This window comes from Neofelis nebulosa, chromosome 9, assembly GCF_028018385.1.
Source record: "Neofelis nebulosa isolate mNeoNeb1 chromosome 9, mNeoNeb1.pri, whole genome shotgun sequence".
NCBI lineage: Eukaryota > Metazoa > Chordata > Mammalia > Carnivora > Felidae > Neofelis > Neofelis nebulosa.
Window position 1 is genome coordinate 5950150 of NC_080790.1, and position 16931 is coordinate 5967080.

At 48.2% G+C, this 16931-nt stretch overlaps 1 long non-coding RNA gene and 1 pseudogene across 1 annotated transcript; both read right to left on the bottom strand.

Moving 5' to 3' along the window:
• Window positions 1-937: 937 nt before the first annotated feature.
• On the bottom strand, window positions 938-8578 carry LOC131484316 (uncharacterized). Its single transcript, XR_009248161.1, has 3 exons — window positions 8119-8578; window positions 5883-6173; window positions 938-4772 (listed from the first exon to the last, which is right to left on the bottom strand). It is a non-coding gene; the product is annotated as an uncharacterized LOC131484316 (long non-coding RNA).
• A 5017-nt stretch (window positions 8579-13595) lies between these two features.
• On the bottom strand, window positions 13596-13667 carry LOC131486492 (U4 spliceosomal RNA; annotated as a pseudogene).
• Between the last annotated feature and the right edge of the window lie 3264 nt (window positions 13668-16931).

Here is a 16931-nt window from a genome sequence, read left to right on the forward strand (position 1 = left end):
GTGTCCTTACACATGAGAGAGTCCACTTGACCTTGCTTTCTGTTGCAAGATGTAAGCTGAGCGGAAATTCGAGCACATTGGAGATGTACTTATCAGCTGCAGTCACAGTGAGGGTTGCAAACGCTCCCGGGAGCATCACCTGGGAGGTCTGGGAGGTGGCTTGGGGGGCTGTCCCGGATCTCCAGAGAGATGCACCCAGGCAGGTTTGGAAATCTGAAACGTTAATTTAGAAATGAACGCAGTTATCTTCTGAACCTTTAACGATGGAACCATAGTTCTGTATAATGCTTCAAAAGACGAGGGACGGAAGATGTGAAAGCAACATTCATCACTGTGATAAGCTATGTAAGCGACATCTGAGGCCAGATCCCGAGAGATCAGGTATTATGCAAATACCCCAGGCTGCAGTGAATGACCTGAGTGTTTCCCCCAGACGTTCCACCCAGGTTCCAGAGCAGGAGGGAGGCTGGCTCCAGCCCAAATCAAATTTTCGTATTCCTGGAAGACAGCGCCAGGCGCTCAGGTTTCATCAGCCCCATATTGGAGGCATCAAGGCGCCACGTCATGGCTGGATAACCCTGCATTCAATCCGTTGTACTGAAGACAGGACAAATAAACTGAGAATCAGAGCACTCAATGACTCATGTCAGAGGCATAAATTGAAAGTCAGCACTTGTCCCGCATGTAATCTAGCTGAAGAAGAGTTTATGGTGCAGGATTCTTCATGTGAACTGCTGCTGTTCCTTCCTGAAAAGGAAGCTCCTAGTGTGTGTGTGTCCGTGGGTGTGCGCGTGCACGCGCACCCATGTGTATGTGTGCAAGAGCGTGCCTGTGAGTGCATAAGCGTGCGTGCAAAGGATTATGGGTACTCGCGTGTGTGCTCACAGCTTTAAACAATACCACCCATCCCAGGAAAATGGAAAAGAAGAAGAAAAAGGAAGCCAAAACTTCTATTTTATTTAGGAATAAAATGCAAGAATGCTGTCAAAATTGTAGTGGTAGTAGGGCTTTTAGAGAGTCCTTGATTTCCAAGTAGGTTCCAGAGACAGAGCATATCAGGAGCCGTCTACCACGTCTTCGCCCATCTCAGTATGTTGTGCGTGTCCTGGTTCAAATATCATTTTTGAAAAGAACTGTCCGGAGTTTGTAGCTACTTACACCTCTCTACTCCACAACGATGTCATTCGCCATTGAACGTGAGTTTAACAAACAGGAGTTTTGACCCCGACTGGACCACAATATACTTAAAGACCAGGGCTCTGCGCTCTCCACTGGTGCCGTATCCCACGACACCTGGTACAATGCTTGTCGCGTAGGTGGCCATGCCCGATCAATCTTAATTGAAGTTACTGCTCTGATGCCGATGATAAAGTGTGGTGGGAGGCGCAGGGCCTGGGTGGCAAGACGCTGGGCTCCACTTCTGCCACCCACGAGTTGCTTTAGTTCAGAGCTACTTGGAACTTCCCCTGACCTCAGTTTCCTTATCGATAAAATCAGTAGTTTGAACCAAGTATTAAATCCAAGTCCCATTTGACGTGGTGCTTCTGTGAGCTTGTCAGCAAGAACCTAGCTTTGGAAGGACCTCGCCCTAAGTCCGCCCATCCCAGACTTTTCTTTCAACCAAAAGGAACGTAAAGAAATGGACACTTGTTCAGATACAAGGTAGGTACTGGCTGTGGGTGCTAGTCACAGAGTTCACAGTGTTTCTAAATGACTTCTGGTTGATCTGGAACCTGAGGCCTACCCAGGAGGCCATCTGCATTTTGAAGTTCCTTGAAAACTGTCCTATCTGAGGGTTGTATTCGAAATCTGCACTCAAGGAGCACTCTGTCCTAGGAAGGATGGGAGGTGATGAAGTTCACTGGGTAGTGAACAGGGGAGCAGCGTTCCTAACTGGACCGTGGACTCTGGGGGACAAAAGTGGAGACTGCACTCCGACTTTCTTGAGCCCACCTAGAAGTTGCTGGCAAAGGAAAGAAAAGGGAAGGGGGTCAAGCAATCAGACTCAGGAGCCAGGTGTTCTTCCCCTTGGTCCAAGTGTCACCCCAGAGGCCCGAGCAAGAAGCTCTGGTGGAAAGCTGTGCTGAGAGGTGACATCGTCTGTTCTGAAAAGACTGCTGGCCGTGGACCTTCAGGGCAAACTGTTGCCGACACTGCTCTCCAACCCTCGTACCTCAGGGGGACTTGCTGGCCTCCCCACCCAGGGGGTCTTTCCTGATCCCTCCTCTACCCCTTATATACCTTGTCCCTCCCATCCACCAGGCCTGCTCTCCTGGACGCCTTGTCACACCTCCACAGTTGCACTCATTTCATTGCAAAGTGATCATGCATATTTCTGTCTCCCCTGTTGGAATGAGGTTCTTTGAGGCAGAGTGTGAATCTAATGCATCTCTGTGCTTTCAGTACTTAGTATAGCGCCTAGCACATAATTGGCACACAACGGAAGGTGACTGAAACACTGATTGAATGAGTGGATGAGTGAATGAATGAGCAAACCTGGCAAGGCAGGGATGACTCAGGAATGCATTCACTCAATAAACATTTACTGAGGACCAACTCTGTCACTGGGCCAAAGGGACAGTGGAACACTCAGGGTGGCGCTGGCGGGAGACAGGATGTTCCCAGGCTTTGCCCCCCATTGAAAGGCTTTGCTGCCCCTCCGGGCACTCACTGGAGTATACTGCAGTCATCAGCTCTATGTCTGGTTCATTGTCCCGCTTGTAAAACCACTCAGTGTGCAAGTGAACACAGCAAGTGCTGATGTGGGCACCACTGGTCCCAAGGAGATGCTTTGGAAGGTAGAGCACGGGAATGATACGCTTCCCCGGGGAAAGGGCTAGAAGTGGATGGACACTGACCATCTTGGGGGGTGGGTGGCTGAGGTCTGTGTAAGGCCAGGTTATCCAGAGAGCTATGGTCCTGAGGGCGCAATGTACAGAAGGAATAGAATTTGCAAAATCCAATTTTATAGCATATCAAACCAGGAGAGCGAGAGCATGCCCCCCTCCCCCACGTTCATGTGGCTCGTTAAGGAGTATGTATTTGGGGGCACCTGGGTGGCTCAGTAGGTTGAGCATCCGACTCTTGATTTTGGCTCAGGTCATGATCCCAGGTTGTGGGACAGAGCCCCGCATCAGGTTCATGCTGAACATGGAGTCTGCTTGAGATTCTGTCTCTCTCCTCTGTCCCTCTCCCCCACTCACAATCTCTCTCTCTCTCTCTCAAATAAATTAAAAAAAAAAAAAAAAGAGCGTATGTATTTCTACTAATCCTAAAACCGAATGACGCGAGGTGTAGGTCGGGGGGTGTATGGGTGTGTCCGCATTCCCTGGATAGAAATTCATAGCAAAATGGGCAGTGGCTTTCTGTTATTTGATGACTTCACCTGCTGTGAGGCTGATAAGTAAGAGTTGACAAGAAAGGGCACCGGGAGTGGAATGCATTTGTTAACAGAGGAGGCACGGGACCCACTCCCAGACCCCCGTGTAAGGCCCTGGCAGGGACCTCATCGAGTCACTTCACATCTCCAGGCCTTAGGTTTCTCGTGTCAAATAAGAGGGGACCCAGACACTAGTAATGGCATTGACAAAGCTAAGAACAGCAGCTTGCAGCTCCGTGGAGTCTATGACAGATCACTTCCCCGGACCTCTCTGTAGCCATGTGGGGGGTGGGGGCGGGGGTGTAACACAGGCCAAAGTAACAGTCGAATCCTACAGATGGGGCAAAAAACTCAAGTCATTTACCCAGGCTCCTACAGGGGTTGGTGGAGTTAACCCATGAGCTTGGGTCCACCGCCTCTTGGGACCTAGAAAAATTGCCAAGGCCTGGAGGAGTGAGCCCCAGAGAAGGGGGACACGGTAGAACCACACGGGAGGGGCAGGGAGCTCTTTCTACCCCCTCACGTCAGTGTTCTGAGCATTTGCCTTCAAATCGTTAACTAGGGTGACACACAAGGCAGACACAGGGCTCAGAGAGTCTTTGATGTACGGAGTCTCACCGGGTGACGAGCGGGCCTGGGGGAGGGGAGGAAGTGGTGTTTTGGTGGCTTCATGTCATTCTTTTCCAAGGCTAACAGGATGCTGTTCTCTTCAAACAAATCTGATGTCCTTGTACCCTCCTGCCCTTGATTTGGATCAGTGACAAAGACCGCTTTCCCCAAGGTGATCCGGACGTGTGGCTCTCCTTGCAAATTGTCCTTCCGAATCCCTTTGATGTGTGGGTCCTGGCTCCCTGGGCACATTTTCTCAGCTCAGTGGACTGTGAAGTCGCCTTCGAAGTAGTTTCTTCCAAAAGTGGCCTTTTTCAAGTAGTTTCTCAGCAAACACTTCAACATCAAGCGCGACTCACATTTGTGTGAAATGTCACTTCAGCTTCAGGCTGTTTTTGAGGCCAAAAGCAGTTTGGGGCTTATCATAACCTTAGTGTTGTGCCCTTTAGTGAGGTACGGCCCACCCCAAAGGCCAAAGAGACACAAATGTAGAAAACTGAAGTCGTATTTACTCACCCGCTCACGTGTGGGTTCATCCCACGAGTGCAGAGTGAGCTCTACTCTGTGCTGAGTTCTGCCGACAGAAGAATCAAGATGCTTGGAGAATGACCATAAAAGCAGACACCAGCAGGTTACCAGAGGTTAATGTTTGGGGAGGGTGTGCCAAGCTCATCAGGAGGCTCCAGAAGAGAAGGCTGGCGAAGGCTTGCGGGTGGACCCTGGAGGCAGGCGGAGGTTTCTTTCAGGCTCTATCTCTGGAGGATGGTGACTCATCCACAGCGTGCTGAAGAGACAAAACCTCATCTGTAATGTTTGCCGATTTCCTTGGTGTAAATACTCCCACCGAATCAGAGGCAGTCCCAAGTTACAGATGTGACACCACTCACAACAGCACACCCTTGCGCACCCTTGTGTCCACCAGACGTGGGCAACGGACGTAAGTGCCTTCAACAGAATAGATTACAATGAAGGGGTAACAGTAAGATAATCAGGAAGTAATGAATCTCAATATTCATCTTTGTTTTTACTCTAGTTTATGTAACTATACATTGTTACAGCTTAACTTTTTTGAAGTTTATTTATTGTGAGAGAGAGAGAGAGAGCAAGGAAGGGGCAGAAAGAGAGAATCCCAAGGAGGTTCTACACTGTCAGTGCAGAGCCCGACGTGGGGCTCGAACTCCTGAACCACAAGATCATGACCCGAGACGAAATCAAGTCAGAAGCTTAACTGACTGAGCCACCCAGGCACCCTGTTACAGCTTAGTTTTTAAGAACGGCTGTCCGTGTTTAATAACCAGCTCCCCAAATTCCAGAAAACCAGTCAGCCCTCCCGCTCGCCGCAGGGTGATCCCTTCACTTCCCTCTACAACCTTGCAAGCTGCTCAGGCATCCTGGGTATTAAACCATCCTTCTCCCTGCCTCCAAAGTAGCTCCTGCTTCTCCTACTTTACCCACCCATCGCCCACAGTGTAGCCATGGGAGTCTTTCTAAAATGCAGCGTGACCCTGTCATCCCCCTGATAAAAACGCTTTGATGGTTCTCTATGGTTTTCACTTTCCTCCGTGATGCAGACCCCTTCTCCCTCTCCTGTGTCCCTGCCACCCTCACCTCCCCGGGCATCCTACGCTCCCGGCTCACCCCGTGGCTCCCCTGTTCCCCTGCCCCTGCTGCCTGCAGCCTCCCTCTCATTCTTCACACCCAGTTACACTGTCCTCCAGATCCCCACTCGGACACGACTTTCTGGGAAGACTCTCCCTGGCCCGCCACCCCTGAGAGGGTCCCGAGCCACGGAAGCACTTCCAAGTTGGGTTGGAACAATTTGGTCTGACCGCAGAGTTGATTGTGGGGCTCTGGTCCCCACTGTCTGGCTGTGACCCCAGGCTCTGCCACTTACCAGTTTTACCAGCTGGAGAGGTCCAGTTTGTCCACGGAGAGGTCACTTCACCTTCAGGGCCTCTTTCTTTCCTGCAAAGTGGGGTGAAACCAGCCCCTCCCTCGCAGGCTTAGTGCGAGCCTCCTACAATTCAGCACTACTGAGCATTTGCCGTAGACCCTGCCGGCAGGAAGGGCACCGAAGAGGTAACGAATACTGGCCCTGCTGTCTGCGTTCGCCCCCTGGGTCACCACGAGAGCTCGGCTCCTTCCTCTTCCCGTGGCTGTTGGGACTTGCTCGGTGCTCACTCTGCTAAAACGAATAACCTGAAGAATGAATCAGTAGGAGAGGGGAAGGCTGGGTGTTCACCGCAGAGAGTAAATCGAGTGAGGAGGCCCAGGCTGGCGCCCCATCAGTGGTGAAAACAGAAGCATCGGGACAGCCACGGGACCAGTCAAGACTGTCAGGATCTGGCTTTGACATTCTTTCCGAGGCACCCACATCCATTTCACCGCCCCGTATTAGCGCGTCTGTGTTGCTGTAACAAAACAGCACAGCCAGGCCAGCTCAAAGCAGGGGCATTTATCGTCTCACAGTTCGGGAAGCGGAAGTCCAAGACTACGGTCCAGCGGGATGGATGCTGGCGAGAGCTCTCTCCCTGTCTCTCTCGCTAGACAGCCGCCTTCTCGCTATCCTCACGTGACCTCTCCCAGGTGCTTCCACCCACAGAAGGCCCTGGCATATCCTCCTTTTCTCACAAGGACACTGATTCTATCGGATCACGGCCCCACCCTCATGACTTCAATTAACCTTGGTTACCTCCTCGGAGGCCCATCGCCAAATGCAACCACACTAGGAACTGGGCTTCCACATGAGAATCTGGCAGGGACACCAATCCTCGGTCCCTAGCACCTCCTTGCCCCTGAACACCGCCCTCCCACTCTGCACAGGGAGAAAAACCCGGCTGTCCCCGTATCCGTTCTTTGGGGACAGGCGTTCCGTCAGGATCCCAGGTAGACCAGCTGCTCCCAGCACCTCTGCTAATGACTGGCTAAGTGCGTCCACTGTGTCTGGGCCCTGAGGGTTGGCTTTCCTAACTTGCCTCTAATATGCCTCCGCATATTCAGACTTTTCCAGCCAGTTCCATTCTGTCAAGTAATTATTTACAAATTAGATTCCCAGGGAATACCCGATCAGACAAGGCTGGTGTTACACACATAAATAACAATACGTTTTGTTTTTTTATTTCAACAAAAGGCATACCGTTCTCCAAATGCTATTAGAAAACTCAGGGACCTGTCACCCATTCTTTCCATACTGACAGCATCTATCAGCCCCTCGACTCCCTGACCGGAGCTGGGGTTGTAGACAGCACAAGTGACAGAAAGCCATGATCAGTGCTGTTGTCTCGGGCTCTCGTGAAACAATCATCCTTTCAAATCATCTTCTCCATTCAAAATACCCAGGCACTCGGTAAAAATAGGAAGCCCTTATTTGTGGTTTCATTAGAGCTGTAACAACTGCTTGTTGTAAAGCGTCTACTGTTTGTAGGAAGTGGCCTTCAGGCTACCATCAAATACCCGGTCCCCTCTTCTCCCGTAACACAACGTCAGTGTTATTTGTGTCCAGCTGAAAAGACGACGTTGCCCAGCCTCCCTGCAGCTAGGCGTGGCCCTCTGGGCTCCGGCCAAGGATGTGCAAGATGAAATACGTGGAGGCGAAGGAAGGAGCGCTTCCGGAACAGCTGCTTAATAAAAGCAGAAGGGAGGGCAGCGGTGCCCCTTGTCCTCTGCCTCTTTCCTTCTCTCTGAGATACGGGTGTGATAGCGCGAACGCCCACACGTATCTTGACCATGAATGAACCATGGGATTTGAGCAAATTGTGCGCTGACCAGGATGGTGGAACAGCAGGACAGAAGGAGCCTGGGTCCCTGGTGACGTGGAGTGGCCGCCCCAGCCCCCGGCTGCACACACCAGACTTCCTGGGTGAGAGAGAGAATCCCTATCCCCGTGTGGTCCACTGTGACTTGGCGTGTTCTCTCCAGCCAAGCCGGATTCTAACCCACGCCCTACTTTACCCATGTCCTCTCCAGACAGCCAAGATGCATTCAAGGACCGTTTGCTGCATTTCTGTTCACTATCCCCCCAAAAGGCAATCGTGTCCCCTAAGGCTCCCAGTGTAGTTTAGGATTTAAAAATCAGTCCTGCCTTTATTCAAATCCAAGGCCACAGAACCCCATGCAGAATTGCCTCTCACCTGCTAGAAGTCCGTCAGTGTCAGGCTATCAGCCTTGGATGCTGTTTGCTCTTTCCCTTTTTCTGAAGACTTCGCCATAGAAAGCTGGAAGAGAGGTGACAGACAAGAGTGTGCATGCATGTGCCTGTGTGTGCACACGTGGGTGCGTGCACGTGTGTATGTGTTGGTGTACTGTGTGCACATGTATGTTTGTGTGCGTGCACGTGTGTGTGCACATGAGCTGTCATGCATGCGAGCATGTTGGCGGGGAGAAAGGGAGATAGAAAATAGAAGACAAGCGTGAGAAGCTGCAGATAAATGGAACTGAATTAACATTTCCTATCAAAAGCACCATGATTCTGATTAACATTTACATTTAGCCACTAACTCATCTGCACTTAAGGGTTGTTAAAACTCTAACCACCATGGCAAAAAAATTTAGTATAACAGCTCAACTTCATATAATTTTACGATTTTCAATAAAAACAAAATGTTAAGTATATAACTAAAAGTGATTGAGTTTTTATGTTTACGTAAGACTCTTCACATAAGCAGACTCACCAACCTATAAACTTCATTTTCAACACAGCTCCAAGTTTTGGTGTAAAATGGGTGATCACCCCAATCTCAGGAGACATCTATTCAATTCTAGGAAACCCCAAATAATTACGAATCTCCCAGAAGAGAAGGAAGTCATTTTTATATTCCTTGGATGGTACATATCACTAAACTCACATATGTTGAATAAGAATCATATAAAAATAATATGGCATCGCAAGAATGAGACCCACTAACACGCTGAGTAGCTCTGAGTTAGTAATCAACGAGATCACACATTTTACACTGAAATTCTGCAATATTTTTCAGGAGTGTGCTAATGGCCTCTGCCTGTGAGAATACCAGGCCCATGTTCCTTTTTCCAAAAACCAAAATGACAATAATTAAACCAGGCAGCTGCTGCCCCAATAATATGACAACCTCTCCCCGCTCCCTGGAATTTGCTGGAATCACCCTGCTCGAGCTCATCTCATGCGAGTTAGCTCTTTGCTCCCTGTGCCCCAGCAATCTGGGTGAGTTTCCCATCTATTAGCTGAATTATTCAGATGTTTTCCCACAATGGCACTAAGCAGTGCTCATATAACTAGTTTCTAAATCAACAGTGAATTACACTATTGACAATCTGAGCAGAGTAATTAAGAAATCTGTCAGGAATGACACTATGAGAGCTGGCTCCTTTTCAAGTCCGATCTTCAGTCTTCAAGATAGAATCATACCTGAAGCAATTTCAGAAGGGCAAGCTGCAAGTCGAAATCTGGGGTAGGGGGACAGCCCCTGTGGGCTGCCAGGGAGATCGCCGAGGGGATGGGGGCAGTATGCAACGCGTATGCTCGCGCGCGCACACACACACACACACACACACACACACACCACGGGGTTACTGGCTGGCTTACATCTACTAACGAGCAAGGCTGAAAAAAATGTTCTGTGCAGAGTAAAGCACATGGATGTATTGCTGTTATCCCAGGCACAGACTCTGGTGACAGGAAACATCACAAATATGCCAGAAGAAGCTGCTTTACCTTTTGGGCTTTTGAATGCCAGTGTTGTGACATTTGGGGTCTCAATCTCCAAAAAATAAGCACCCTGGGACACTCCCTTTGGTACTCTGCTATGAGAAGGCAATTTCTCTATCCATCTAGTTTTTTCCCCTTTAAAATAAAAGTTTTGTTGATTTCCTGGTCCTGCATCAAAACCCAGCATAAAATGCAAATAAATTACTTAAATACGAGATCAGAATATCATAGTATTCTGCTGCTGTACTTGATTTAATTGATTTAATTCAAAAAAGTTTGAAAAGCTACTAGATCAGTCACAGTACGTTTGCACGTTATGATAGATAACACATAGGATCTGGAGTCCTAGATTCACCTCTGAGTCCAGTCAGAGGATCTGGGTGGCCTTGAGCCTGTCACTTCTCCCACAGAGCTCAGTGTTTTTACCTGCAGCGACACCTGCTTCCCGAGTGGCAGTGAGGACCAAGAGAGAAAATGCGTGTGAAGGAGGAGATGGCCAATACCTCAAGCACACGTGTTACCTGAACACACCTTCAGGGGCTCGCCTCAATTCATATTCACAGCACATTCCCTTTGGTTTAAGAGTGAGAACACTGAGGCTCATGGTTGTTAAGTAAATACTCCAAAAGTGAAAAAAAAAAAGGCTGGACCCCCACCCACACCCCAGTCGTTGGGCTCCCACACTGAGGCCGGGTGCTCCAGGCAAGTGGGTTGGAGCTGAGTTCCTTCCAGTGAACCAGAGTTCTCAGAGAGGGTGGGAGGGGGCATGGTGTGGGCACCAGGCTAGGAAGGAGGATATTCCAGAGCCTCCCCTAAGGAGGAAGGTACAGGAATCAGGGGGAGACATACAGGTGCACAGCGTCTGGGGAACCAGTGAGTACTAGTGGACCCAGTCCATGCCTACAGCCAACGAGGTAGGCAGAGGCAGTGGTCATGACAATAATACCAATCTCAGGGATTAACACTTAATGGAGGATGAGCGCTGGTTGGGCACCATTCAAGGTGTTGATCCCACGCTTCTATCACCATGTGACAGATGAAGATAGGCTCAGAGAGGTTAAGTGACTTGAAATTGGTTGTGAAGTGGACTTGGAGAGTCTGAGGAATGAAAGAGGGAACATTCCAACTTCTCAGCACTCTCCAAGAAGCCCTCCCCACCCAGAAAGCAGCCTTGGGACAGCCTGAGATACCATCAGGGGACAGCGACACATGAGCGGTAAGCCTGACAATAACTGAGGCTGTCAAATGGGAGTGGGAAGCCCGTTTTCCTGAGATGTTGCAATAGCAATTCCTACATTTTGTCTGACCTCCAGATTCTGTGATTTCATGAGGCTCAGGACTGGGTCAGCTTTGTGACCTGGTGTCCTCCAAAATCCTGATTGGTCACATCCAACCATCTGAAAAAACCTAGGACAAAGAAGGATGGAGTTCACACACACACACACACACACACACACACACACACACAAGAAACAGTTAATATGTGTTAGTTTTGCAGGGCTGGATTCCAGGAGTAGGGTGGTTACTATTTTTTCCTTATATTCCACTATATTTTCAAATTTTCTACAATGGCCACTTGTTACTTTGACAATCAGAAAACTAATCACTTAAAACAAAAATAATGTGTAACTACAAATGGCTAACAGAAAACTATGGCTTCTGGAAGCCTAGAGATGGAAATGTGAAGCTTAGCGGGAAAAGCACAGAATTAGCAGGTCACAGCCTGTCATGTCTTAACCATTATACTTTGGGCAAGTCATTTAAGCTCTCCAGATTTCATTTCATCGTTAACAAAATGGAGTTACAACATTTTCTCAATAATTTTACTGGCTTTCTAAAAGGGTCCAACAAATTGTGTATTTAAGGTATTTTGTGTAATGTGAAGTCATCCTTCTTATCATTACTCTTATCAATACTGTAGTATTGGTATTAGTATTGGCATTATTGATGTAGAAGTAAGAACTCAAGGACAAAATTTTTCTCAAAAAACTAAAAATAGAACTACCCTATGACCCAGCAATTGCCCTACTAGGCATTCATCCAAGGGATACAGGTGTGCTGTTTAGAAGAGACACATGCACCCCAATATTTATAGCAGCACTATCAACAATAGCCAAAGTATGGAAAGAGCCCAGATGTCCATCGATGGATGAATGGATAAGGAAGATAGGGTATATATATATATATATATATATATATATATACACACAATGGAGTTTTACTCAGCAGTCAAAAAGAATGGAATCTTGCCATTTGCAACTAGATGGATGGAAATGGAGGGTATTACGCTAAGTGAAATTAATCAGTCAGAGAAAGACAAATATCATATGATTTCACTCCTATGAGGACTTTAAGAGACAAAACAGATGAACATAAGGGAAGGGAAACAAAAATAATATAAAAACAGGGAGGGGGACAAAACAGAAGAGACTCTTCAATATGGAGAACAAACAGAGGGTTGCTGGAGGGGTTGTGGAAGGGGGGATGGGCTAAATGGGCAAGGAGCACTAAGGAATCTATTCCTGAAATCATTGTTGCAGTAGATGCTAACTAACTTGGATGTAAATTAAAAAATAAAAATAAAATTTAAAAAAAAGAACAAAATTTTTCTTTCTATGAAAACATTAACATGGATGATATCCATTCTTTTAGGACTTTTATATCAGAAATGAAAATAAAGTGGGCCCCTTCTATTTGTTTGAGTTTTATTGACATTAATTAGCTTATTGATGTAGATTCCATGGCTTTAAAACCTATCAGTTAAACTGAAAGTTCACCCAGGGATCTGAAGGGAAACAAAATTTTCTTCTTACATCATTCTTCCCGGTTTTAAGATGACTAACTGTAAATCTTTAGCCCAGATGGGAAGGTCCTCCTGCAGGAACACAGCTTGCTGTTGAGGATGGCTTTCCCATGGCAGTTGCCCTTGGTCCTGGCGCTTCCTTTGATCTAACTAAAAAATATTCCCCCTTAGTAAGTATAACCCTTTGCAGAAAAACTACAAAATGATCATTTAAAATAATTATGAGCTTGTTGTGTTAAATATCATTTACACATAGATCTGCAGTATAAAATACTCTGCAAACCTACACTCCAAATTAAAACAAAATATATCGTGCAGACTCTTTTTAATTTATGACCAAAAAAAAAATGCAGTTGTAGTGGTGGAATCTTCCCATTTTATTTGATTCCGTAAATGAAAACAAGAGATTTGTCATTAAGTGTTATTGATGATACCCACAGTGTTCGTATGTTTGTCAATTTCATTAACCTTTCAAATTAGGTATTCATAATGTGTTAATTACAGCATAACACATCATTACATTACTCAATGTAATTCCATGGATATTATGTATAGTTGATCATGTTAGAATCTCTTGTCTTTACAGCTGTTAGAAAACATTATACTTTCCAAGATCATTAGGGATGTGTGAATACCAAACAGCTAAATCTACAGCTCAAATAATGGTCCCTGCTTGGCCTTGCATTCTGATCAGGGCGTGACTAGACAGTTTCCACTGATGAAGAGCTAAGCTCCCTGGAATGTTTTATATAGGAACTGGAGAGACACAAAGCTGACGGAGAGCTCGAGAATTTGTTTAATTAAATTCTTTGCCTTCAGACGGGCAGTGACAAATTGAATTATAGCTTAGCAAATAGTCACTCCCCCATGCCCTTGGAAGAAAGCATGCTTTCCTACCCCGCGTACGATGGGATTGGCCAGGTGCTTGTTCTGCCAATGGGATGTGCCCCAGCATGAGTAGAACGTGGCCCAGATGGCCACTCCCCATTTAGTAGGGGCCCCAGAATCCCAGAGCAGGACAGCCCCCAAGGCACCCCCCATTCCCAACCCTCACCTACACGTGAGGGAGCGTAAATCCAGCAGCTGAAGGGATGCACTTGGGAACAGCCTAGAATGGCATCCATATTTTCTATTAGCAGTAATCGCGCCTCGGATAAACCTCATTGGCTACGATACTGCCACCGCGCAAAGCTAACACCCGTACTTTTCTACTCCCAGCCCCTTGCTTTGCCTTGAGGCGAAGTTTCAGAAGGTAAACACAATCAGCTTAATAAAAACAAACGAGCGGGTGTCTCGCATCTGGGTTGGAAGATGCAGGAAGTAGAGATTTATTTACCCGTCCAGAGTCCCTAAGTGATCAAGTCCTCTCCGGCATGCTGTCCTTGCCGTGGAGGGACAGTCTCCTAAGGAATTATCAGGTGCTCCTTGTCTTTGAACCAAGAGCCAGCAGGCAGCACAGGGCCCTACAAGGCTTTTATCTTGTTTCTCCCACCGGTGATTTGGTTCATCGCTGACAGATGCTGCCCGTGTTTGTTCCTTCACTCTTCATGAAAAATACAGAAGCACCTCGCGTTGACGGAGCAGCCTCGGTGCTTTCACTACCTGGTGACTTGCTCGTACTCTGCCCGCCCGCCGGCCGTTCTGTCTCGGCGAACGCGCACTAACTGAAACTCCTCTCTCTGCTCTTTTCCATGCACGTTACCTCCGATCTTGACGACCCCTTGAGATCTTCACCTCGATCCCCCTTTTACAGATGAGGAAGTGGAAGATCAGAAACGCGCTTTCCCAGGGTCCCAAGTCACCAAATCTCGGAACCAAAATCCAAATCCAGATCTATCTTCAAAAGCTTTCTCCTTTGGGCCAAAGCACACTTTCTTTAATGAAAGAGAGAAACAAAACAAAAGAAAACAAAACAAAACAAAACCGCACCACACTTCCCAATGATGGATCAGCAATCCCAAGGAGGAATTTTCCGGAGATGAACCCAGCTGATGTCACTTCTGAAATCCACGAATACCAGAGGGAAGCTGGTAAATTACAAGGGGGAATTTCATCTGCACTTCACTTAGCGTCACGGCATCACTTATGCTAATACAGACCTTCCACATTTCCTCTAAAATACAAATCAGAAGGCCCTTTGTAATACCTGAAAATCACCCGGGGCTTTGTCTTCCCATTTCCTGATCCTTAAAGCACCCCTCTCCCCCACGGCTGCCTGAAAGGTCTCTTTCTGTTATGGCGGTTTCGTAAGAGGCCAAATCTCAGACAGCTATTGAAAGGCTGAGTTAGACAAACAACGCCGGTGAAGTTTAAAAATAAAAAACTAGGTCAAGCCCGAGATGTTATCATCGCTGCCAGTGAAAGCAGGTTCCTCGCAGCTGGGAGAGGAGGTGGCATGGACTCCATGCTACGTTTGCAGACCTCAGACCTCGGCCAAGCTCGGCCTGGCGGTAATCAGGGGTGGGCATTTAGTTAATGACGGCCAAGTGCTCTAAAAATCAAAGAGCGTCATAACCCCAACAACTGTCGGGAGTGCCCTGATGCCCCCTGATGGCTGCCACCACTGAGCAGTGGAAGGACCCGACCAGTGCCGTCCCAGAGGAGCTAACAACGGCGGCCGCAACCTCACGCTGTCCTTGCATCTCACCCCAGGTGACCACACGTGTGAGAGGGTGGAAGAAGCCGCCTTTTGCATCAATTCGAAAAGAAAGACTAATAACAGTCATGCTTCTACTGCTTGGTGACAGGACGGTGTTTCTCTCGGCCCAGGTGAATGGCGGGGCTTGACCACCCCAGTCATACCTGTCAGCAGGTGTCAGCCAGACTCTTTCAGGGCTGCCCTTCTCATGGCCCCTCACTGTCCAACCATAGGGGACACGGACTCTCAGAGGGGAGACGTGTCTGTGTCCTCAAGAGAGGCACTGCAGGGACACCTGGCTGGCTCAGTCAAACCCCGACTCTTGGTTTTGGCTCAGGTCGTGATCTCACAGTTTGTGAGTTCGGGAGCCCCGCGTTGGACTCTGTGCTGATGGTGTGGAGCCTTCCTGGGATTCTCTCTGCCTTTCTCTGCCCCTCCCCTGCTTGCACACACAATATCTCTCTCTGTCTCTCTGTCTCTCTCTTTCTCTCAAAATAAATAAATAAATAAACCTTAAAGAGAGAGAGAGGCACTGCAGACAAGTCCGTCAGCCTGACCTCAGGGCAGGGCCTCAGCTGCTCTCCAACTGGGCAGTGACCGCAGCCCTCCCGGCATCGGCAGAGCCAGGCCTCCTGGGTCTTGCGCTCCATGGAAATGTCTCTCAGAGCTGGGCTGTTCTCTTCACACCTTCAAACGGAGCCAAATTCTGTTTGTCAGTTTTCTCTTCTTGTTTTGCTCATTAGGAAAGGCCTGCTGTACATGGTAACACCTGCCATGAGCTTGCTTCTTCACAGCTTCCAGCCCTCATACCTTCCCCTCCTGGTGGAGCCCATTCACTGTGGCTTAACACCTGCCCTTTCCTCCTTGCGCCCCCAAGGCCAGCCTGGAAGGCTTGTGGAGAAAGGAAAGGGCAGGTACCTTGGGCCTAAGGGAAGAATGGGAATGTTCTTCAGTGCCGTGTACAGGAAAGAATAGAGGCTGTGGCATCAGACGGACCTGAGCACAACTTCTGACTCAACACGTTTGCCCTCTGGCTCACCTTAAGCCTCAATTTCCTCACTACAAAATGCCAAACGGTTAAGCGAAGAGGTTTGGGTGAAGTTCTGGGTGTGAGGAAAACACTCAACAAATGGTAACAATTATCAAATATTTGAAGAGCCGTCAAGTCAACGAGGCTAAGACTTGACCAAGAGGGTAGCTCATAATGTTAACTACCATGTTTTGTGTACTTACTATGGGCCTGGCTTTGAGCTTCTTTCATTTAATCTGTTCAACAGTCCTGTGGCATGGATGTTGGCATTATCCTCATCTTGCAAAAGCTGATGCTGAGGTCCAGAGAGGCCGAGTAACCTTCCCGAGGCCACACAGTAAGTGCTGTGATACAAGCACAGACAGACGACTGCAGCGGTCACTTTCCCAAGTGCTGTGATACCTTGACCCCTCCAGTCAAGCTTGTGAGTCGGGATTTCCAGCCAAGTGCCTATCGCTCTATGATTCATTTTTGGTTTGTTTTGTTTTTTCCTCCAGGGAAGCTGGAACAAAAGACACTTTACAAAGGGACATGAAAGCTGGAGCAGAAGGCCAGGAGCAGCCGTCTGAAGGGGACACGTCTGCAGACCGAGGAAACCCAACCCCAGATGGCTACCTCGAGGCCTTACTTAGCTCAGGTTGTCTAGGAGGTAGAAACTGAGGCCACGCTTAGATCGCCTGGTTTACCGGAAGATACAGTCCAGGACAGGCACAGAGAGGGGGCGGGAAAATAAGGGAGGGAAGGATACCCGAAGAACGGAGCTGCATTTTGCTCCACTGGCCACCAAGA